The sequence below is a fragment of the Trachemys scripta genome, chromosome 9 (assembly GCF_013100865.1).
Source record: "Trachemys scripta elegans isolate TJP31775 chromosome 9, CAS_Tse_1.0, whole genome shotgun sequence".
Taxonomy (NCBI): Eukaryota; Metazoa; Chordata; order Testudines; family Emydidae; genus Trachemys; species Trachemys scripta.
The window spans coordinates 28,575,894-28,601,072 of record NC_048306.1 but is presented as its reverse complement, the minus strand read 5'-3'; the positions used below and the strand labels follow the sequence as shown (position 1 = coordinate 28,601,072).

Sequence of the window (25,179 nt, the reverse complement as noted above, 5' to 3'; positions counted from 1 at the left end):
AGAAACTGTGCAGTTGCAACGCTGTAAAAAAAGCCACCCCGACAAGAGGCGTAGAGCTTTCTGCACTAGGGGTACAGTGCCGCAGTGCCAGTGTAAACACCCTGGTCGATTAAAGCACTGCAATTGGCCTCTGGGAGGTGTCCCATAATGCTTGTTCTTGCCTTTCTAGTCATTGGTTTGAACTCTACTGCCCTGCCCTCAGGTGACCAAGCATCATCTCCACGCCATAAATTCTTTTGGAATTTTGAAAGCCTCCTTCCTGTTTGCTCGGTGATGCATGCAGTGATCTCTACACATCTTTCCAGGTGGCCATGCCTGCTCCACGCACCAGCTGATCCCCTGCTTGGAGCAATGCTGAGCTGCTGGACCTCATCAGGATTTGGGGAGAGGAGGCTGTTCAGTTCCAGCTGCGCTCCAGCTGTAGGAATTATGATACCTATGGACAAATTTTCACAATGCATGACAGAAAGTGTCCATGACCAGGACACACTACAGTGCAGGGTCAAAGTGAAGGTGCTGCGGAACGTCTACCACAAGGCATGGAGGCAAACCGCCGCTCTGGTTCTGCTCCCACAAGCTGCCAGTTCTACAAAGAGCTGGACGCAATACTTGGTGGCAACCCCACCACTGTGGATACTTTGGTGGCTTGCATGCCAGTCAAGAGTGGACCAAGCCAAGAGGAGGAAATCTTGGACAAGGATGTGGAGGGGGATCCAGAGGCAGAGGACAACTCAGAGGCAAAGTGCAAACAAGAGAGGAGACCCCTGGTAAGTGGATTTGATTTTGAGAATCGCTGAAGCAAGTTGTTGGGGGTTGACAGAAAGGGTCAACAGGAGGGTTGTGTCTGTATGACATGTGTGTATTACCACATGCTTATTCTGAGCCGCAGAACAGGCTGTTGATTGACTCCCTCACTTCATGGGAATCTTCCTCAGAGATCTCCAGGAAACTCATGGAGATACTGGGCAATCCACTGCCGCAGGTTCTTTGGCAGAGCCGCTTTGTTTCGCCCATTAACAGTAACTTTCCTGTGCTACTCTGCCATCATGTGAGGGGGGTGGGGGGGAGAGACACGGGACACCATTGCTGCACACAGGTGAGCCACATAAGGGCCAGGGAGGAAGCTGCAGTCTTTGAGAAGACCCTCCCTTGATTCCCTTCTCACCCTCAGCAGTGAGTATGAACACAGCCTGTGGAAAATGTGGGGACAGGAATGATTATCAGGCCCACGTACAGTGCTGGCTCTCCCCAAGAGCCATGTGCCCAGTGTACAGCAGGATCTGGGAACACTGATTTACCCTGCCCCTGCAGCTACTCACCATTTTGGGGGGCTTGCGGCTCATGTGTGCTTGCCTGGGGTCAGCCAGTTAGTGACAAATATGAGAATACTGGCTGTGTTTTAAACCACTGAATCAGTGTTCTGTGTGTTGCAAACAATACTGCTTCTGTAAAATGTTGAGTTTTGGCTTCACTGAGATGACCTTGGGAGCCCAGTCTCCCTCTTGGTTATAACCAACTGCGCAGAATTAGAAAGTGGCCACAAAGAACTAAGGAAGACTTTCTATGCACTCCACGACGGAAAAACAGGAATTGGGGGGGTGGCAGAACAGTGAGAAGAGGGACTGAAAGAACATGCCATGCCAGGATGAAGCCACGGAGAGGCTCTTAAATGTTATGGAGCACTAAGCGGACACACTCTAGGCAATACTAGCACTGCAAACCGAGCAGCTCTGCGCCTGCCCTCTCCTGCAGCCACTGTCACAAAACTCTTTCCCATCAGCCCCCCAGACACCACCAACATACTCTTATCAACCTCCTGGCTCCAGTCTGTACCCGCGGCATTCCACTCCTCCCCCGTTACAGTCCAGCACTGTGGACTCCCAGTACCCACTGCACTCAATATCCATCCCTCTGCAGGTTAGCTCTGCTGAAGTACAGTGCCCGCTGCACTGTACTCTAAAAGAAGGTTGGATATGATCCCTGGACATACACAAATCTTTAACTGCCCTGGGACCCCACCTCCTCCTCCTCCCATCCCCCTCAGTGCTGATGTGTTTTTTTGTTTGACTCTCTCCTCCTGTTTTTTAATAAAAGAATTGTGTTGGTTTGAAAGCAACCTTTATTCTATTATTTGAAAGCAAACAGAGGCCTGCAATTATCTTAAACCTTCATATTGGATCATCTGCAGCAATCACAATCACCTCCTAGCATTACAAGCACTGCATTCCTGAGCATAGCAACAAATATTAGTGGCTTTCAGCTTCAAATTGCTGCCTCAAGGTATCCCTGATCCTTATGGCCCTGCGCTGCACCCCTCTAATAGTCCTGGGCTCTGGCTGTTCAAAGTCAGCCTCCAGGCACTCAACCGCCATGGTCCAGCCCTGAGTGAAGCTTTCACCGTTCCCTTCACAAATATTATAGACCATACAGCACATGGCTATAAGCATAAGAATACTGTAATCGGCCAGGTCCATGTTCCCATATAGGCAGCGTCAGCAGGCCTTTAAATGGCCAAAAGCACACTCAGTCATTCTGCACTTGCTCATCCCTGTTGTTGAACCGCTCCTTGCCGCTGTCAAGGTGCCCCGTGTATGGCTTCATAAGTCACAGCATTAAGGGGTAGGCAGGGTCTCCCAGATCACAATGGGAATTTCGACTTCCCCTACAGTGATCTTCTGGTCCGGAAAGAAAGTCCCTGCTTGCAGCTTCCTGAACAGGCCAGTGTTCTGAAAGATGCGTGCGTCATGAACCTTTCCGGACCAGCCAACATTAATGACTGTGAAGTGTCCACAGTGATCTACAAGCACCTGGAGAACCATTGAGAAATACCCCTTCTGATTAATGTACTTGGTGGCTAGGTGGTCTGGTGCCAGAATTGGCATGTGTGTGCCATTTATTGCCCCTCCCATTTATTGCCCCTCCACAATTAGGGAACCCATTTTGTGCAAAGCCATCCACAATGTCACGCACGTTGCCCAGAGTCACGGTCTTTTGGAGCAGGATGCCATTAATGGCCTTGCACACTTCCATCAACATGAGTCCAACGGTCAACCTTCCCACTCCGAACTGGTTAGCAACCAATTGTTAGCAGTCTGGAGTAGGCAGCTTCCACAGTGCAATCACCATGCACTTCTCCAACGGCAGTGCAGCTCTCATTCTCATGTCCTTGCGCTGCAGGGCTGGGGCAAGCTCATCACACAGTCTCATGAATGTGGCTTTCCTTATCTGAAAGTTCTGCAGCTACTGGTCATCATCTTATATGTGCATGACCAGGGCCGGCTCTAGGCACCAGCAAACCAAGCATGTGCTTGGGGCGGCACATTTTCAAGGGCGGCATTCCGGACATTTTTTGTTGTTGTTGTTGCTGCTACTTTGGGTGGCAAAAGCCTAGAGCCAGCCCTGGCAGCAGCAGCGCGTTGTGCCCTGGGGCCACTGTGGTTTGCACCACAGGGGAGCAGCGCCTGCACCAGGGCCGGGAGCCACCCTTGGGCGCATGGAGTCACCTGCAGATGCCGCAGGGTGGCTGCTCCCCAGTGCCACAGCTGGGGCTTGAGAGAAGTGGCCCGAGCCACCCAGAGATTGTGGCAGGGCAGCCAGAAGCAGCAGCAGTGGGCCCATAGAGGGTGGGGCACTGCTGTGCAGGGCCAACATCCCGCTCTCTGGGGCTCTGCTCCCTCTGAGGCTACCCTGCCCCAGCTCCTCAGCCCCCTGCCGGGGCTGTCCCCTGGCTCTGCCCTCCTGGGTCCCGGACGGTCCTGGAGGCGGGAGCCCTGGCTGGAGGGACCCTGGGCTGAGGCGTAGCCCGGGAGCCGCACTGCTTACCCCGACCCTGCCAGCACTGGACCAGCTGGAGGTAAGGGGGGAGCGGGCAGAGCCAGCACTGGTGGGGGGGAGGGGTGGCAGGAGGTGTGGGTGGGGTGAGAGCCCAGCGCTGGGGTGGCAGGGGGTGGGGGAGGGCACTAATAGGGGGGGCATGGTGAGAGCCCAGGGCTAGGGTGGGGGGCAGCCAGAAATTTTTTTGCTTGGGGTGGCAAAAAACAAACAAACAAACACCACTTAGAGCCAGCTCTGTGCATGACAATGTGATCCCACCACTTAGTGCTTGTTTCCTGAGCTTTCCTTAGTGCTTGTCTCATTGACTTTCTTAAATACCCAACTCACTTTTGAAATGGCATGTCAGCTTCTAAATCAATTGTGTACTCTTGAATAGGGCACCTCTTGACTTGTGTGTCTATTTCCCAGTAGAAGAATTTGCATTACTGTATGTTAACATACAAAAAAAGGAGAACTTAGATCATGTCCTTCAAATAAATTAGCCAGAAAATACCCCTCTGATACTCAGTATATACAGTAAGGCTTGAGTAAGGATTCTGGAATTACATTAATCTCCAGTTTGCCCATGACAATTGTTGATGAAGTTTGCCCTTTTAAAAAAACTAACGTGTTTTTGTTTTATAGCATATGGGAATGTTACATATATCCCAAATTGCTCCAGTGGCATCCAAGTGACTCAGTCTAACTAGAAAGAGAGACAATGTCAAGTACAGAGAGCAACATACAATATAAAAGTGTTTAATATACCTTTAAAATGAGCAAATTAGACTACTCTGCACTGTGCATTATTCTTCAAGGTAGGTTAGGATTTTTGAAAGGTATTGATACTCCACAAGACCCGAGTCTTGCAAACACCTATGTACATGAATAACTTTATGCATGTGAGTTCATTATGGAGGGGCTTGTGTAAAGTAACTCTTGTTGGTAATCATTCGTAGGATTTGGGCCCAAATATTTCAAATTTCATGTTGATGAGAAACTTTCATTGGGTAAAAAGAAAGTTCAGCAGTTACCGGTATAGAAACACTCATTAATATGAGTAATATGCATATTACTTGTATCATAATGAGATGTTCAGCTTTCTAGATAACACATAAGCATGTCTTGGGCACATGTAGTGTATTAAAATCAATTTTAATAATGTACTTACACACACACACACACACCCTTGTAATTAGAATCACAGCTGGTAGCTGGCATCAATACAAGGGAGAAAATGACAAATTTAAAAAAGAAACACTACACAATGGAAAGTAAAACATCTCTGAAGAAATATCAGAGGAATAATAAATCTTCAGATAATAACAGAGAGCCTTTCAGTTGTCTCAGTTATGGGAACCATTATTAATGTGAGCAAAATCTTCCTATGAGGATTGTCCGTATTTTGCTGCAAAAAATCTGCATTCTGTGAGGAAACCTCCAAAGTATTCCATGTTCCGCTTTCAGTCAGTATCTCCTGCTGACAGTTTTTACAAGCTGAACCCATCCAATACAGTAAAAAGACTTCTGCTGAGCTTTTTTCAGGAGGGGAGAAAAGAAATCACAAAAGCACTCTATTTATTTATGGTCCACTCTTATCCCAGTTGCAAGTCTTCAGATCCATGGTTCAAAGCACAATGCTTGTCCCCAGTAGTTTGAGCACTGATGATTTTTAATGTAAGCATCTTTAAAAGATTTCTTCCTATTAGCTGCAAACTATTTTGATCCAAATTCAATAATCTTCAACAAACCCTCCGCACCACCACCACTTCACATTATGAACATTTCAGAAGTGGAACATTTTTCAACCTCCACAAAGATCTCACTCCAGTACAGGGATTGAAGTAATTGTCTGCACAATATGGACAGTTTTAATATATCATAGCCTGCAGGTAATTATTTCTTTGTATAGATTTTTTTTCCTTTTAATAATGTTATTTTATATAAGGTATTTATTAAGTTCAGATTTCACAGCTTTAAGTTTCTGATTAAAACATCAAATGGTAATTGTTTTCACCATAAGAAAGAGAGAAACTATTAGTATGAATTGAAATTGTATAACCAGCACTCACACTCAACCATACAATTTAGTCTGAATCATTCCCTGGACAGACTAACTTCCAAAACAAAGCCAGAGGATTCCTGTTGGAGTGATAATGCTACAGAGACATTATGCAAACTTCACCTCTAGGAAACTAAGATTGCATCTTACAAACAATGCAGAAAGCTTTCCTATTTTGTTGCAAATAGAATATACTCAGTTTCTTTGCAAAAGTCAGGGAAAATGTTTGCTTTCATACTACTTTAATTTATAAAAAAGAAAAAATTGAATGAGATGATCAGTAAGAAAATAAGTTATAGTTGTATGTTAGTATATAGATTCAAAATATATTTAAACTACAATATGTGATTCAAGTTCAGAGATGAAAAAAAGCTCTCTTCACCACCTACCAAACTCATAAAGGTAAAGAATAAGCTGATGGGGCCACCAACAGGAGATGGTGTTCCTTCATTATTGGGGAACAAATAATCTAATGCTCTCTATAGAATAATGGAATCAAAATGCACAAAGACTTGCAAAATATTTTCAAACTACAACAATGAAGCAGGATAACAAGATGGACCTCAAGAGCTACAGGCTTTTGAAGCCTATTTTAATTTTTTTTAAACACATTTACTAAAGCGCTGCTTACATAAAGTTTGTGTATAAATAAATAAAATAAATAAAAAAACAGGGTGCTGGCCAAAAAGCTTGTGGCCAGGCCCCTATTAGCCCAGCTCCAATTAAGGGGTATTAATTGGTGCTGGCTGAGAGGGTGGCTCGCCAAAGGACTTAAGGAAAAAACACCTGCGGGCCTTGTTAGCCAGGAGGCTATATAAAGCTGGCAGGAAGGAAGCAGAGGGGAAGGGAAGGGGAAACAAGAAAGGGAGGAGCATGTGGCTGTAGTTCCCAGCTGGCCAAAGAAGCTAGCTGTCTCCCAGGGAGCTGGCTGGAATGGACTGTATATAAATAGTAGTGTGAACTGAATAAAAGGGCACTGGTGCTTGCATATCAAGCGGTCTCTGACTGATTTTTGGGACGAGCAGCAAAGTACTCCGTTACAGTGTGTATGTGTCAGAAAAGGGCAAGCAAAGGATGTTTGTTATCTAAAACACTGCCACTGAAGTCATTTCCTCTCCAATATCATCATCATCATCATCTATTTAAGCTTTGTCTCTTACTGCATCAAATTCAAATTCTTTATTCTTACCATCAAGGCCATGCACATTTGCCTATTTGTAACACTAATTTAAATTTTCTTTTCCTCCCACTAGGATCTTCTCAATCCTCTTCTTACTGCTCCCTGTAGACCAGTGGTGGCAACCTGCGGTCCATCAGGGTAATCTGCTGGTGGGCTGAGAGAGAGTTTGTTTACACTGACCGTCTGCAGCTCCCAATGGCCACGGTTCGCCGTTCCCGGCCAATGGGAACTGCGGGAAGCGGCAGCCAGCACATCCCTGTGGCCCGCACCACTTCCCGCAGCTCCTATTTTCTGGGAACGACGAATCACAGCCACTGGGAGTTGTGAGGGCCATGCCTGCGGACAGTCAATGTAAACACTGTCTCACAGCCTGCCAGCATATTACCCTGATGGGCTGCGTCCAGCCCGCGGGCCACAGGCTGCCCACAACTGCTTTAGACACTCATTTTTACATATGCTTCTTGATGCAACCCTACCCTAGGAACAGTCTTCCTGTCTGCAAAGCTCCCCTCTTCCTTATTTCTAATCTATCCTTAATTAAAACCTGATCTGGAAGTAATTATAAAATCACTGCTGAACAAATTTGTAGATGACAAATTTAAGTGGAGTTGTAAATAATCATGAGGACAGGGCAGTCATACAGAGTGATCTGGATTGCTTTGTAAGCTAGGCTCATTAACACAAAATTCATGTGAATGTAGCCAAATGCAAGGATGTATATCCGGGAACAAAAGAACACCACAGACTTTACCTCCAGAATGGAAGACTATTCTGGAAAGCTCTGACTCAAGCAACAGAACATGTTGAGCTCCCAGTACAATGTTGTGGCAAAAAGGGATAATAGGCTTCTTGGATGTATGACTACAGGAATGGCAATAGAGGTAGAAGTAGGGTTGCCAATATTGATTGAACATATTCCTGGAGGTTTCATCACATGACAAAGATTAATCTTTAATTTCTGCAGACTCCTAGAGAATCCTGGAGGATAGGCAATCCTAAGAAGAAGTGATTTTACCTTTGTGAGTGGCAATAGTGATACTTAGACTGTTGCATACAATTCTGGTGTCCACATTTTTAAAAGGATGTTGAAAAATTGGAGAAGGTACAGAAGAGAGCCACAGAAATTGATTGAAGGGCTGGAGAAAATGCCTTACAGTGAGAGACTTAAAAAACTCGATATGTTTTGTTAATCAGAGAGAGGACTGAGAGGTGACATGATCACAATACATAAACACCCACACAGGGAAAAAATACCAGATACTAAAACACTCTTTAATCTAGTGAGAAAGGCATAACTAGAACCAATGCCTGGAAGTTAAAGGTAGACAAATTAAAATTTGAAATAAAGTACATATTTTTATCAGTGATGGTACATAGAAATGAACTACCGAGGGAAGTAGTGGATTCTTGATGTCTTCAAAACAAGACTCAATTTCTTCTGGAAGTTAGGCTTTAGTCAAACAAGTTATTGGACTCAGTAGGGTAATGGGGAGAATTCTATGGCCTGTGTTATACAGGAGGTCAGACTGATAACAGGTCCCTTCTGGCTTTAAAAATCTATTAATCTGTGCCTCAGACCTGGAAACCTTAAAATTTAAATAGTAAAAACAGATGCAACATGAAGGGAGATGGATAAGAGGTGCAGCATACAAATAAATGATTGAGTGGTGGTGTTTGGCACACCCCTGGTTAGTGCCACTTTGGGTTTTGTTTTTAGTTTTGTAAACATTTTATTTTGCTTACACCACACTGCAAGTTAAGTAAACTCTGTCTTCTCCTTTCACTTGTGCTTCTGACCAGTTTCCTCAACTCTGGAAAACAACCCCCCCGGTGCTATTTAAAAAAACCCACCCTTTTCCCTATGACAGACTTTGACATAGTTATGACTAGGCAGGCAATGTCATCGCTGGTTATGACACAGACCCTGAATAAGAAAACAGTTAGCTAAAACCTATGGACATCCCAAGTGTCTAAAAGAAGCCTCCGGATTTCAGAGAGGAAGTAGGCCTTGGTGTTCCAGCCTCTTTTGTCACAATCAATTCAGAAAATATAAGTCTCTTATACCAATTTAATCTCCATAGTTGGAAATATTCTGAGGCTGACCTCTATTTTATTTAAAGAAGTTTAAGAATTTAGATTTTCAATGTCCATGCTAGCATAATCTGTAATTGAATGTGTCAAGCAATTGTGAAAGTGAAGAATCAAAAAAAATCTTCTTTGCTATTTTCTTATTTTTTCCACACTTCTTCCTTCTTTGTTCTCGTTTTTGGAGAACAGACTGAAGTATAAAATGTGTCTATTTTTTAATCAAAACATTTTTTCTTCACTCATCATCATTTACATACATTTTAAAAGATGAATTTTTTGCTTGTGTTACCATTGTAGTATGATAGTAGTAGTCCCTTTGTTTGCTTTCCAACAGAATAGGGGCTTATTCCAGTTCTGGTGCCTAGAAACTTATTGTGTCAAACCTCTACTTAAAGAGCCTAGAATGCTAACTAAGTGGGGTTCCAATTTCTAGCAAGCAGATATCAGTATATCTACACTATTTACATACTTTGCTGAAGATTTGACTTTTTCAGAGAGAATTTGCCATATGGTTTGAATTGGAGCCTGCTGCTTAAAAAAGTTGTAGCTTGAAATTGTTTTGCTGATGCAGCCTGCAATTTCATAGACTTAAATTCCTGAAGTGGACAGTCTTCCCTATAATTAACTCCTCAGGTATTGTGTAGAAATATCAGTTGACAAGAAGAATTGTGTTAAAAAAAATTTCACACCACAGCAAGAAAGAAAGTCAGATGATGCTTTCAATGGATTCAAAAATATGGTGCTTTCTCTGGCAAAATCTGCCTTTTCCAACCTCTCACAATGTCTTGAAAAAATTCCTATTTAATATCCAGGCCGCATTAACCCATGCACGAGTAAAATTTTAGGAAGAGAAACACCACACCTCTGGTTGGAGTATTTTATCATCCCAGATTATTGTAGGACTATCATCCTTGCCTTTGTAGATGGTACCCAACTCCATGAATAAGTAGTCAATTGTTTTTTTTGGAATTCTGAGTCAGTCCAATACATTGAAATGGAGCTGAAACCCTACAATCTAAATTAATGTAATTCTAACAACTCTAATTAATAACATAATATCACTACAACAGAGAACAGTCACATGATCAATGAATGTTACATGCTTTGAAGTGTGTTTCCCTTACTGGTTTATTAGGGAGAGAATGCCAATAGGCTTTTCCATGAATGTTCTGCGCTCAGCCACACACCTAAAAACCCATTAGTTACAATGGGACGTAGATGTGTAATTGAGAATGGAATTTAGCCTTATTTCTGTTATGGTACAGTAACTTGGCTGTCTAAAAAAGGCAACTAATCAGGTTCCCAACTTTGGAAATATTAAGAAATTCTTTCGCTTAGCTTCACCCAAACTTTCCTTCAGAATATTTAGATTATATACATATAGTAAAATGATTAATGGACTTTTAATACACACAAAAATGCATAAGACAACAATTTTTCATCTTACTTTCTATAGATACTGTATAAAATACTTTCCATTTTAAGTATTTGTACAGCAGTTTGAAGATGGAATAAATCACTGTGTAAATGCTAAGTGTTAAAATATTTACAACAACAATTGAAACATTATTAGGCACATTCTCAGTAAAAGATTATCACATTATATGCACATTTTTCACGTCTGAAGTGTGAAATATACTGAAATATCAAACAGATTTTGGCCAATTTCTTCTAGTGCGACTCACATACAGGATGAGTATGAGTGAAATGAGCAAGATTTGGCTATGCAGCTAGATGTAACTACATTGAACACATACTTTATTATGAAGTGGTTTGATGTAGTGATTCACACTTGTTCATAGAAGACTTGAATGTAATAAGTGTAGTAATAAGGAGGCTATGAAACCTAAAATCATCTCCATTACAGCAGTGCTTGCTCAGAAGTGCATGTGTGTGTCAAATTAAGAGTGGTAACAAGATCTTCTTTACTTTATAAGGAAGATTCAGGAAACATATTCAGTTGTAAACAAGCATTCCTATAATGCTGATGATGTTTAGATCTTAGAACAAGTGAAGTAGCAAACTCTTTAATGGCTATGGTTTAGAATGGTTTGGAAGTTATGCTGTAAAATCAAAATCAACCTAAACCAGTGGTTCTCAAACTTTTGTATTGGTGACCCCTTTCACATAGCAAGCCTCTGAGTGCAACCCACCCTTATAAATTAAAAACACTTTAAAATATATTTAACACCATTATAAATGCAGGAGGCAAAGCGGGGTTTGAGGTGGAGGCTGACAGCTCATGACCCTCCCCCATGTAATAACCTTGCGACCCCTGAGGGGTCCTGATCCCCAGTTTGAGAACCCCTGACCTAAACTGTGTCTAAAAATTGAAAAATATGAAAAAGTTGAGAAAGGAAACAGAAAATTCTCTTCAGTGCAATAGTTTGACTCCTGACTCCTATGAAGTCAGTAGTATCTAATGCCCTTCTGCCTTACCTTTGTCATTCACTTGTATAGCATTGTAACAAGGTTGGGACTCACCACCGCAGCGCCTCCTACTGGTTACTCCAGGAATTAGCTCAGTCCAGTGGAGCGTCCCCTCTTGGTGGTATCCCGCCTGTTGTCTTGCCTCGGTTGGCTTCTGAGCCCACGTCGCTCACCAACTCACGGCATCCTCTTCAGGACCTCTGCCCTCCGGCAGTGCCCTTTAGTTCTTCCACACCCCCTTCTGGGAAGGGTGTCAATCAGCAGTCTCTATGTCCAGCCACCGTGGTCAACCACACACCCCAAAGTCTAATCCCTCCTGTCAGGGATCTGGCGTGGTCTATAATGGCCGCTCCCTACAGTCAATGGCCGGGTGTACTTCAAGGGGGGGACCCAGGCCTGCCCTCTACTCTGGGTCCCGGCCCAGGGACCCTCTGGCAGCAGCCTCGCTGTCCTCCTTCTCTCCCCTCCGTCTGTCCACTTCCCTGGGCCGGTTCCCCTATGGCCCCTTGCACCCACTAGACCCTTCCCTTCAGGGCCTGCAGCCTGGCAGGCCTCAGGCTAGAGCTCCCTTTTGCTCACTGCGCTGTCCACGGTACTAGTCTCCCTGCTCTGGAGACAGATCTTCCCCTGTTAAAGGCCTGGGACAGACCGACTCTCCTTTCCCTGAGCAGCCTTTTTATAGGGCTGAGCCTGGTCCTGATTGGCTGCCTCCAATCTGGGCCCTGATTGGCTCCCAATAAGCCCTTCTCCCATTGGCTCCCTGTCTGCACAGGCCCACTGGCCTGCCGCAGCCCATACTCTCTGGGTGTGGGGCAGCTGCCCCACTACAAGCATCTAATTGCTATAGCACCACCTTTATTCTGTAGAGTAAATCCTGCGCATCTGCCATGAACATATCCCATAGCCAGCCAAGAAAATACCATAAAAAAGTGTAGCATTAATTCTCATTAAATAACAAGTAAGGCCGCTACCTCTGGGTTAAAATGTAGTGTTAGACACTGCAATCTCTATATGTGCCTGATCTGTCCCTACTGAAGTTAATGGGAGTTTAACCATTGACTTAAAATGGTGCAGGATCTAGCCCTGAAAGCACAGGAACTGATGATATAAAAGCCCCTGTCATATGCGAACATGAAAGAGAACTCTGATTATATAGGTAAACTTGATTATCTGGATTGTCCAAAATATTTCTGCCCTTAAATCTAAAATTAATTTACACACCTAGGTTCAGCTCCTCAGATGATGAAAATCAGTGTAGATCCAATATCTTCATTGAACTAGGGTGACCAGATTTCCCGATTTTATAGGGACAGTCCCAATTTTTGGGTTTTTTTCTTATATAGGTTCCTATTGCCCCCCACCCCCATCCTGATTTTTCACACTTGCTGTGTACAGGTCACCCTAATTGGAACTAAGAGAATTTATGCCATCTGAAGATCTTCCCCCTAGTTTTAGTTATCCAACTCTCTAATTATCTCAAGGTTTTGGATGTCCCTTAGAAATTATATAATATGAGTAATAGCTATACTGTTCATAGAAAGATCTTAGGAAATATTTCCTATGTTTTCTGTTATCAGATATAAGTTTCCAGCTTGCAACAAAAATATTCCAAACTGGCAATTCATCTGAAAAACATTGGCTCAGCAAATTTGTGCTTGGTTCTACCATATTATTAATAGTAACTGCTTTAAGTGTTCTTCCTCCTCCACGCCTCCCTCCCCTACCCTCCCCCGCTGGACTTCAGGGAAGCAAAATAATTTTTAAAAGACTGTATCAAGTTAAAAATAAAGTTAATTCAAATAATTGGCTACATCTATGATTTAGAGACTTAAGACTAAATGTTTGAACAGAGCAGTCGGGTTGAGCCGGATCTAAGTCAGGGCATAATAGAACCCAGTGAGTTTATAGAAGAACAGTTAGAAAATTGAAAGACTTAAAAAATTCTATATCAGACACGGGCTTGGTGGGTTAGAAAAATGATTTTAATATCTCTAGAAGCAGAGAAAAAAATTTGAAATATATGGGTTGAGTGGATATTTTTATTATCCAACCAAACCTTATCTGGAGAATTGTGGGTGCTGTCTTTTTGGATTCTGATGTCCCAAAAGTACAATATCCAGAAGGATTACTTGCTAGGGTGTCATCACAATGACATCACAGATAACTAGGGTTGTGAATTTATACTTCTGGAAGTGGCTTTTCTGAGACTGATGAAATATTAGCCCTCTTCCCCCTCCCCCAAATAAAAAAGCCTGAGCAACTAAAGCAAAAATATAAAATGACAGTGAGCAGATAAGCTTCTAGAAGTCTTATTTTTGTGAACACTATAGCCATTGAGTCATGTTAGACCGTAAATTTTCTCACACTCTTAATTTTCATTTGGGGTGAGAGAAAGGGAAGTGCCAGATCACAGATTTTTGCTTCTTCAGTATTTCTAACTCTGCTGTACTTCTCCAATAAAACCAACCTACTTTATCAACCCTCACACCACTTGGCTGGTTTTCTTTTTGTCAGCATTTTAATTTAGCTTTCAGACCACTAAAGTGAAAAAAATGCTTCTATGTGCCATATCCTGTTTGCAGCAACAATAAATGAAATAAAATCCTCCAGTCAAACTGAACAGAAGATATTGAACATTAAGTTCCAGTAAGTCCAACAGTCAGGAGTTACAATCCTTCTAAACAGTTCACTTGTCACTTGCAGTTAGTGAAAATGTGGAGAATATCCCCATTACTGGTTCTAGAGATTAGTAAGCAAGTAAATTCCTGCTAAGTAGCCCCCTGCCAAAAAAAAAAAAAAAAAAAAAAGAAAGAAATCCACTCTGTAGTTTGTTTATTCAATCATGACTATAATTTCAAATTGAGATATGCCAGGACTAGAAAAGCCATCACATACTCTGGTGAAGTTAGGACTCAGATTCGGATCCAAACTTTGGTTGACAATGGGATGGGATTGAGTTGCAATTAGATTCTTCCATTTCTCATCTCACTGTAATTATTTGCTCAGGTAGATGTCGTAACATTGGTGATGCCAAAAATGTGAAGGTTCTGTAGAATATTTTTTCTTCCAATAGCTGGAATTGTGTGATGTACTGATATTGGTCCTTGAAATGCAATACTAATTTCTGAGAACATATTGGTAACCAATGTAAAACATTACGGACCCAATGTATCTTGCTAACCTCTGTAAAGGAAAGGATTTGGTGGAGTTTGTAACATCAACATATGGGATTTCCCATGCCAGTGAAATGATTTTTTTTTTTTAAAGTGTGGGATAGAATACGAGCTCTTAGAATTCCATGTGATTCCACTATGGTAAGTACAGAGACTGTGCTTTGGTAAACACCAATAGACAGCAGAATGTATCACAGTTTTAATCCTCCCCCCCTAAAAAAATCCAATTTAGCCAAAATTAGTTGAAGTTTCAGCAAGACTTTTTCGAGGAAAATCTAAACCATAAAGATGGGTGCCAGAAAGTAGTTGAATGTTTTATATTTCTGTCATGATGTACTGACCCATTTGTTACTAATAATTGCTATGTAAGCCACCGCACTCCCACAGCGAAACATCAGATTAACAGTAAGGAGCATGTACATGTTCTGAAAAACTATTGGTTGGCTATTGAATAGGTTACTGAAGTAGAAAGGTCATTTTGGTGCAAGTGATATATTGCCTACGGTAAAATGAAGACTCAGTTTCTAATTTAATCAGTAAAATCAGCAGTCACTCTGATTTGAAAAGTGACATTTACAATGGTGATTAAATAGAATTCTTAGATATTATTTTAAGTCTCAGCTTTAAGAGGTTCTCTTTCCTCTACAAGCATAAATAAGTATCAGCATCAAAAGGAGTTACTGTATGTGTGCTCATCAAAAGAACAGACTGAGTCTCCATTTAGCTGGATGACTGTATGTTCATTAAAATGATGAGCTGTCTCTGACCCACAAGCCAACTGAGAATGTTATTCAGAATATCGTATGTTAGGTTTTTAAAATGTTCCAAATTTCAACGCTTGAATGATTCTGTGTAGAATTAATTCTAGTTGATAATGTAGAGGTAGCTACTGATCCATAGAACTATAATATTTGACACACAGTGAATCCTCAAGTTTAAGTGGTCATGAAATTTCCACATTTTATATCAAGATTTTTGTAAAGTAAGGTTGCCAGCTTTCTAATTGCACAAAACTGAACACCCATGCCCTTCCCCTTCACTTAAGCCCCACCCCTGTCCTGCCTCTTCACTGATGCCCTGCCCCCACTCACTCCAGCCTCCCTCCCTCTCTCACTTTCACTGGGTTGAGGTAGGGAGTTGGGATGTGGGAGGGGGTGAGGGCTTCAGCTGGGGTTGCGGGCTCTGGGGTGGGGCCATAAATGAGGGATTCGCGGTGCAGGAGGGGGCTCTAGGCTGGGGCAGGGGGTTGGGGTGTGGGCTCGGGAGGGGGCTCCATGCTGGTGAAGGGGGTTGGGATGTGGACAGGGTTCAGGCTCTGGGAGGGAGTTTGGATGCAGGAGGGGGTTCCGACCTGGGGCAGGGGGTCTGGGGTGTGGGCTCTGGCTAGGCGGTGCTTACCTCAGGCAGCTCCCAGTCGACGGTGCAACGGGGCTAAGGCAGGCTCCCTGTCTGCGCTGGATCTGCGATGCTCCTGGAAGCAACTGCTACGTCTGGCCCCTAGGAGGAGGCACGGTCAGGCAGCTCTGCGCAGTGCACGCTGCCCGCACCTGCAGGCGCTGCCCACATTAGCAGTGGGGGCAGCACGCGGAGCTTCCCTGATCGCACCTGCACCTAGGGGCTGCAGGGAGATGCCAGCCGCTTCCAGGAGCTGCATGGAGGCAGGGCATGTAGGGAGCCTACCTTAGTCCCAATGCGCCACCAGCCGGACACCTGCTAATTCTATTGTAAGGTAGGCATCCATTGTGATATGATTGTGTAAAACTGCCCATAGTACCCAACACTATTTAGTAACTTTAGCAAGCGTCAGGTTAGCCACAAAGACAGAGGCAAAATGGACACTAGCAACAACAACTTTATTGTAAAAATATGTACCAAAAAGCCTGTACCCAGCACTCCCTAAAGATGTGCTTCAGTATTCTTCACACAGTGCCACCTAGTGACAAAACATTATATTGCAGCTTAATCTTTCCATCACAGCATACAATTTAAAACAATTAAAAAAAATACAAATTATACTTTTATTTGTTAAAATACTCAAAATAATTGCAAATGGATGCAAGTAGCCATGCTAAAGCACTCAAATATGATACTATGTGTGTGAGACTTGTCACAAGTAATACATTGGTTACTGTGATAAACAAAATGTTTTCTGGAAGTAGTATATACTAATTTCTTCTTTTAGCGGGAGTCTGGGAAGTAATTGCCAACATTTAAAGGCAGATTTATAATTATTACCCCACATAAGCTTAAGGTAAAGTCATTTGCGGCATTTGAAACAAGAGAGTAAGAGCTACATTGTTTTGTCCCAGGAATACAGATCTCCTACTTAAGAACACATCTGTGTATATAACCAGGCCAGCAGAAGCTAATCCAATGTTCTTCTGCCCAAACTGAGGATTCTATTCTGGGAGGAGCCTAAAGCTCTACATTACCTAAAAAAACAATAGCCAGGCCTCACATATTAGATGTTACATTTTATTTTACCATGTGTTATTGGTTTAAAAAGTACTTTGTTCAAGCTGCTGAAGACAGAATGTGCGCCATAATAATTCTAGAGCTTGTATTTATATAATATAGTCCTGAATAGAGTAAGTCAGGGGTAGGCAACCTCTGGCATGTGTGCCAAAGGCAGCACGCGAGCTGATTTTCAGTGGCACTCACACTGCCTGGGTCCTGGCCACCCGTCCGGGCGGCTCTGCATTTTAATTTAATTTTAAATGAAGCTTCTTAAATATTTTAAAAAGCTTATTTACTTTACATACAACAATAGTTTAGTTATATATTACACCTCTACCTCGATATAACGCTATCCTCGAGCCAAAAAATCTTACCGCGTTATAGGTGAAACCGCAAACTTGCTTTGATCCACCGGGGGGCGCAGCCCCCCCCCCCCCCCCCCCGGAGCATCTTACAGCGTTATATCCGAATTCATGTTATATCAGGTCACGTTATATCGGGGTAGAGGTGTATAGACTTATAGAAAGAGACCTTCTAAAAATGTTAAAATGTATTACTGGCATGTGAAACCTTAAATTAGAGTGAATAAATGAAGACTCGGCACATCATTTCTGAAAGGTTGCCAACCCCTGGCTTAAGTAAAAAGGATAGCAGGTGATTTGAAAATTTACTGCATAACAGATTATCTATGAAAATGCTTTTCAAAACTGTATCTTTGTACTTGAAACAACTTTTAGGGCAAGATACTTCAAGCTGTTCAGCACGCTGGCCCCAGTCCACCTAAGCACATGCTTAATTTGCCTCAGGTGAGTAATCACCAGTCATTGCTAGATCAGGATCACATTGTTCAACGTTTTGCAGGTGGGAGCCCTTAATGCAGTAGGCTAGATGCCCCTTGTGGGTGATCTAGCAATAAGGAAGGAGTGCACAGGTGGCCTAAACCCATATTTGGTAATTTATAACCATATAGTGGAGCAAAAAAAATCATCTTTAAAACAAGTTAATCCTTCTTGATTATTTCTATTGCTTATCTGAGATCTGCCTAGCAAAGCAGATAAAAGAATTTTGATATTACCATACCACCTCTCACAAAATTAATGAAGTAACAGGTCTTCTAAAACAATCCTACCCAGACTTCTAATAGAAAGGTGTGTATCAACTTGGCAAGCAGCCTCTCTTTTGCATTGTTAGCAAACTGATTATTTCTGTTTACTCTTCAGGAACATATTTTTCTTTTCTTAGTGGCAGATTGATCAATAATGGACCACTGCATTCTGCAGCTGCAGTATTTATGGCTGCATCCTTATAGCTAACCGTGTGCAAAACTAACTTTGCAATTTTTTTCTAAGATAAATAGACAAAAGATCAGTGGGAACATGAAAGAGTGGTTATTGTATTCAAAACAAATCAAGGCTCAGTTCTGTATCTGAAAAAGCACAGAAAGGGGTAATATGTAATATAATGAGGCACTTGGTAAATTATACATGATCCTCCTAATTATGGAGGGAAACATTGTATACACATAATTCTCCAAAGTATAATGCTTTATAGCTTATGAGTTAAAAGTAACGTCCAGCAAATTTCCACAAATTTGGGATATAAATGTCAGTGGATTTTGCCAAAATTTTCTGCAGATGTCTGTTGGCCCTGCAATCATATAGTAAAATGGCATATAAGGCTGCCATGAAAAATCAGTTACACTGGAACCCTATCTGGTGCCATTTTAAAAAAATATATACCAAAATTCCCCATGTTTTGCTGTCTGCTCCCCACCCCAATTTCTCAGAAACCTTGCAGAGAACTGAATTTCCAACTATAATTTCTCATTATTTCATTAGATCTGATCAGAATTCTTTACTTACAGCTAATCAAGTTATGATTGTAGATCCTACAGTATACAGATGATTTTTGTTAGTGTTGTTATAAAACTGCCTAACTGGCCTTCAGATCAATCAGTATATTTTGTCCCCATTGTACATATTTATATTTAGTCACGTAGGCAAACATTACTGTTACATTTCAAGAAGTATATTTTGTTCATGGTCATTAAGCTTTGTAGTTCTCGCGTCTAACTGTAAAAGGAGGAGACAATCAGTAATCCAATGATGCATATTAATTTATAATAATTGTACCTTGTGGAAAATACAATATTGCACTGCTAACATTGCTACAAGAAACCAATAAAGCTTTTTCAAGAAAACCACATAGCATAATTATTCTAACCTGATTTTAAAAGAACTAATTGATACCAGTAAAATTAAAATTTCTTCAATGCCCTATGGAAATACAATGCAGTATAATGTATGTTCATAAAAATAAATTGTACATTCTTACATTCTGTGAAAGTTAAGGGCCACAGTAACTAGACTAATGAGTCTGTAAGTAGGCATTCAAAGATTTGTATGAAATATTTACACTGACAGAAATATTGGGTAGCTTATATCCAGAGCTATTGATGTGGTAGAACTCAAAAGTATTATTTTGTAAAGAGCTATTAACATACTGTGGTATGTTAGCAGTGTTTTCCAGATTGGTATAAATGATTTATCTAAGACTGACGCTGCCTTGTGTTACGAATCTTATAACAAAGGAAATGTAATATTGTTTCCAGTAGCACAAAAATAAAATAAAAATTCCTACATTAAGTCCTAATAAATATAGATCCACACTATAGGCTTTGGAGTGGAGCACTGGTAATGCTGCTATGAAAACAGTCTTTAACCATAATAATAGCAGTCAAGTGAAATAACTGGTGCATAGGAGGCCTGCAGCACATTAGTATGCTTGGGTTAGAAACACAGTTGCATGGAGGCAGAAATCAATTTAGCTCAGGACTAAAACAGCCTTTCAGGATACATACACATTATGGCTATTGAAGCTTTTTTCACCTTTTCATATTCCAGGAATTCAGATCAAAGCCTAACATTTCTAGACTCTAGTATTTAAGAATTTTCTGAAAAATACAGCCATTCAAGTTCAGTCAACATACTGCTGGGCTCAGTAAGCCATCTGCTCTGCGCTCCAAATGTGCACTGTAATGAAAAGGGCAGACATCACCTTAAAATAATTTTTTAATATCAGTTTTTCAACAAAATCCCTTAACAGTCCAGATGTCCTGTTTTCATTATCAAAAGCCATCAATTTCCTCAGGATTTCCCTGGAGATGGCTTGACTGAGAGCAAGTAGGGTGGTGGGAGAACTTTAATGTGGATGAAGCAGGAAGGTTTTTATATGGGCATTAGTCCTAGGGTGACTGATATGAATATATTTTTTCATAAATTGTTTTTACTTTGTATCTTAAGTTTTAAATAGGAGCACTTTCAGAAAATGTTAGAAGCAACTACATATTCTCAAGGGTATTATCCCAGAATCTCTTAAACCTACAGATTCAAGACAAAATATACAGAATACTCCCTCCCCTCCTATAATGGATCAGGTACAATGAACCAAGATATGTGAAATGTTGACAAAGCTATACGAAACTCATCTGGTCTCTTATTCCATTACAAGTCCTATATTCAGACCTTTTTTGACAAAGGGTCCACTAAGATTGACAAATCTTTCAACCTCAGTATAGGTAGCAACCAAATTATGGTGTTATATTGAAATCATTTGAAGTTTGCATTTTCACAACATTCATGAGAAAACATATGGAACTCAATTGAGATTTTGAGTTTGTTCAAACCTGACACTCAAAATAAAAATCGGGGCAAATCCACAAAGATCAAAACCAAAGAAAGGTTTGCCCAAGCCGTGGCATAGTGAAACTACCCAAGTCTCCACATTGCAACGCAAATAAATTCATTATATTTTCCTTTGGTTAAAACAGATACAAATTTTACTTAGAGTGGACACTTTCCTGGTATTGTACTGACATTACAAAAAGTACATAAGCAGAAGAAAAGATGTACAGAAATGTTTATTTAGTAAAGAGTTTTCTTAGTGTTGTACAAAACTCAGAGCAAGTCCCAGGACCCTTAAATGCTGAAAAGGTAAATATGACAAGGCAAATGCATACAGCTCTAGATAATCTGAAGATATATTGATCATCAGACATCTTAAGGGTTGTTTCTTTTTTTAAAATATACAAACATGACCCTTCAACAAATGAAAAACTATTGTGAAAGGCTTACCAAAAGTACTTTTTCCACAAGAGACTTGAAAGGATATTCAATTTATTATAGAATAAATCTCTAGTAAAATATCCCTAAAAGAAAAAAAATTATATTGCCAATGAAAATGTTCTCAAAACCTGCCTGACTGGCCAAAACCCTCAAAAATTAAAAGCTTTACAATCCTTTTCTTCATGTTACCTTCACTGAAAAATATGCTGTTTAAATACATAATACCATATTCCTTTAAAATTTAATTTAAAATAATTCTAGGTAAATTTATATCTGTCTATAAATATTTTAAAAATCACAGATAGAACAAAATGTAGAGGTATGTCATCTCTTACAATAGAGTCCTGTTCCAAACAGACCTACGTTTAATCAGATACTTGTGTTTGCTGAAAACCCCTGCTCACAGAATACTTATGCTACACTGCCTGGCATGAACAGAGGAGAAAAAAATTGGAGCATGAATAACTCTTTTAGAATCAAAAAGCCATTAAGACATCTCCATCATCTACTAACCGGGAGCAAATTTCAGAATACATATAGGTCAGCATCTGTCCTTCAGACTTCCAATTCCTTACTTCACAAAGCTCCTCTGGATACCAGTTAAAATATTTTAAAGCAAGTCTGTCAAATTTGGACTGTTGCTGTATACATCAAGCAGCATAGGGTACAGTTGCTCAGATTCTGCTAAACTACCTTTCACTTGACTGTTCTGGAAGCAAGTTATAGATTATTCAAAAACAAATTTACACACAAAGACTGCAAGATTAGGAGCGAAATTAATTACTATAAGGGAATAAACTGATAACACCTAGTACTATTATTTTATAAAACTAGAAAGGCTTTCTGGTTACATATTTATCACTGGATGTATTCTGTCCTTCACGTATAAATGTGAGAAGGTTTATGCTTCTGAACGTAACAGGATTAAATCTTTTTAGCACCTGGAACCTAGTGAATAATTAAAATGCTGTTCTGCTCTTAAAAGTGACTCTGCAACAATGGCATCATGGGGTTCCATGTTTGCTGAGTCTCACTAATTCCATACAAGTAAAAATATATTTTTTTTTCTAAGTGCTAGGCCTGCAAACTCTGATTTGACACTGTAATACATAATATTTTCACATACACTTGCAGGTTTAACCCTTTGCCAAATCTGGTGCCAGCAGACTACAGAAGTGTTTTTTCACAATTTTTCTTTAGATGGAGTTGGTAAGTGGGGTAGAATCATCAGTATTTGTCATCTCTGGCCCCATGAAGGCTAATCTGTCACTGCCAACATCTGTGGAGTTTGTATTGTATATATCTGCGGATTCTCAATCTGTGAATGTTTTGTTGCCCCCACTCCGTGCTTTACATATACCACCAGAGCTCCTACCTCATCAAAGAGATGACTCAATGAAGCTTGTGAGACATGAGAATCGTGGATTTTGTGCAGAAGGAGAAGTTATGGCCCTTAAGATTCACTTACTTTTACTATATGGAAGAGTCCTATTTTTTATTAGAATATTTAAAGGAACGTATGGAATTCTATAGCAGGGCATAACTCTCTATCCAATTCTATATGTTTGTTCAAATATTCTCTAGAAAGGATATAATTCCCTATTAAATTACGTGGGATGGAAGATTAATTTCTAAAGAATCCTACTGGTTTCTTCCCTGTTAAATTCTACAGGATTTTCATATAAAAGAATACGTACTTTTCCAATCTTCCATTCTCTTTCACTTTCTCTCAATATGTAGGGCTCAGTTCTCATTCAGATATGTAGGTGTGTATCTTTGAGTCAGGATCTGATTTCATAAGCCTAATAAAATAAATGGGAGTCTTTCCATCGACTTCAGTGTGCTTTGGATCAGACCCTCAGCTACGCTGCTTGCTTTATACACATTTTTAACTAGAGTTATTTTAAAACTTTTATTAATGTTTCTTTATAAAATGTGCCCAGTTATATATCTTGGTACACATGTACATTTCATACCTAAAATAGGTATTAAGTCCACAGTCACTTGTTTTCTGATCTGTGTTTGTCTCCACACAAGTTACTAAGCAGTTTTCTTTATTACCTATATTTCTTCCTGAATGCTTTCTTCTTTAGACATTTAGAAAGTTTACTTCAAATGGTTTTTGAACTACAGGGTAAAATTTACAGATACATAATTCACCAGTATCAGATTAAACATTGAATAAACAGGGTAAATGTACTGCAGGAAATAATTTACCAAACGTATGTCCCAATTAAGTGTCTCTATTAAACAGTACCAACAGTACAATTTTATTTGAATTAAAATAAAACTAATATACTTTATGCATTTTCCCCCCAGCATGAAACAGGCAAACAAAAATCTAGAGACAAAAATTGGGTTATGATTCCAGCCGACAAAAGGGATTTAAACATACTAAGAGACGAAAAACCCTCAAACCCCACAGAGATGTAAATTATTTTCCTTACAGGGAAGCATACAATTTATATTGTAATTAGAAATGTTGTGTTATGTTGAGTATGCAAATTTTATTCCTTAATTGACACAAATCTGTCTTGAGTCAATTCCAAAAGATCCGTCTAGTCTCTATCTAGCTCTAAAAGAATATCTGTAATGTTCATTTTAAAATACGACTTTAAACCTCTATTATGTAACTATGTACATGAAATAAGCACATTTTTCACTTATATCATAATCAGCCATAATCAATACTAAAATGATAATACAAGTAGCATGATGCAAAGTTGATATTATACAAAGATTCTGACGTAGCACTTGATGGCAGGGAAGGAAGACAGAGAAAGTGTTTATCATCTTTTAACTTATGGGAGGTTCTGAGGACAAGTATTTAGATGAAAGAGAGATCGTACTGATAGAATGATGCTGTTCAAGATAATTTTCCAGTCTACATAAGAGCATGAACATTATTTTTACATTAGTGAGATTCCACTCCAAATGAATGTATATAAGTGGAAAGCATAAGTCAGCTAGGGGTTGGTAGTGGTGGAACTGAAATGTACTGGCTTTGTGACCATGACTGAGTAAAATTGCGCTTTAGAGACTATTCCACAGGGAGGAAGTGAAACCTACTAGTATGGTAAGCTAAAGGAGTTCTCCTTTAATTCAAGTGGTAGAGGCCTGTGTTTTAAGAACTGATGAATCACAAGTCTAGTCCCGATTCCCTATCATGTGGGCACACATGGATGATTTACATAACTATTTGCATTACATGGATTTATTACAGTATGCTATCTATACTTCGTTTAAAATCTCTAACTCTACTCACAATCCCAGAATAGCTGGATTTTTTATGACTAAAATGATCACTAGATATAGTTAACATTGAGATTTAACTTGGGTTCATAAGGCTTCAGAGTTAGTACTTTATTGAGACAAAATGGGTAGTCTCCACCTTTCTAAGAGCCATTGTTTCAAGTTGAATGGTTATAGACTCAGTATGATAGCACTGTATTCAGTCACATTTTGGAGATTTTCATCACAACAACTTTTTTTTTTAAATAATGCTTAAATTCTGCATAACTGCTCTTACTTCAATTCAATCCCTGACTGAAAGGGTTATTTCAAGACAAATGCTGACCAGTTACGTCACATGTAATTTCTGATACATAATTTCTGAGTATAACCCTTTGCAGGAGCTTTAGCCTAAGACCTGGTTCACCCAAAGCTTTTGAACTGGTATAACTATTTTGGTTAGGAGTGTGATTTATTTTTAATGAAACAGTTATGCTGGTCCAACCCCTAATGTGGGCAGAGTTATATCAATGTAAAAGCACATAGACAAGTAGGTATAAGCTTATTCCCATTCCCATACATGAATATGCTGTACCAGTAAAAACACTTTTATACCATATA

At 40.3% G+C, this 25,179-nt stretch overlaps 1 long non-coding RNA gene across 1 annotated transcript in view; it reads left to right on the top strand.

The window, feature by feature from the left end:
* The first annotated feature begins 651 nt into the window (after positions 1 to 651).
* The window catches only part of LOC117882556, a 42,623-nt gene continuing 18,095 nt past the window's right edge, over positions 652 to 25,179 (top strand). Inside the window, exons 1-2 of the long non-coding RNA XR_004647039.1 lie at positions 652 to 767; positions 17,941 to 18,009. This is a non-coding gene — a long non-coding RNA (uncharacterized LOC117882556). The remainder of the gene's footprint in view (positions 768 to 17,940; positions 18,010 to 25,179) is intronic.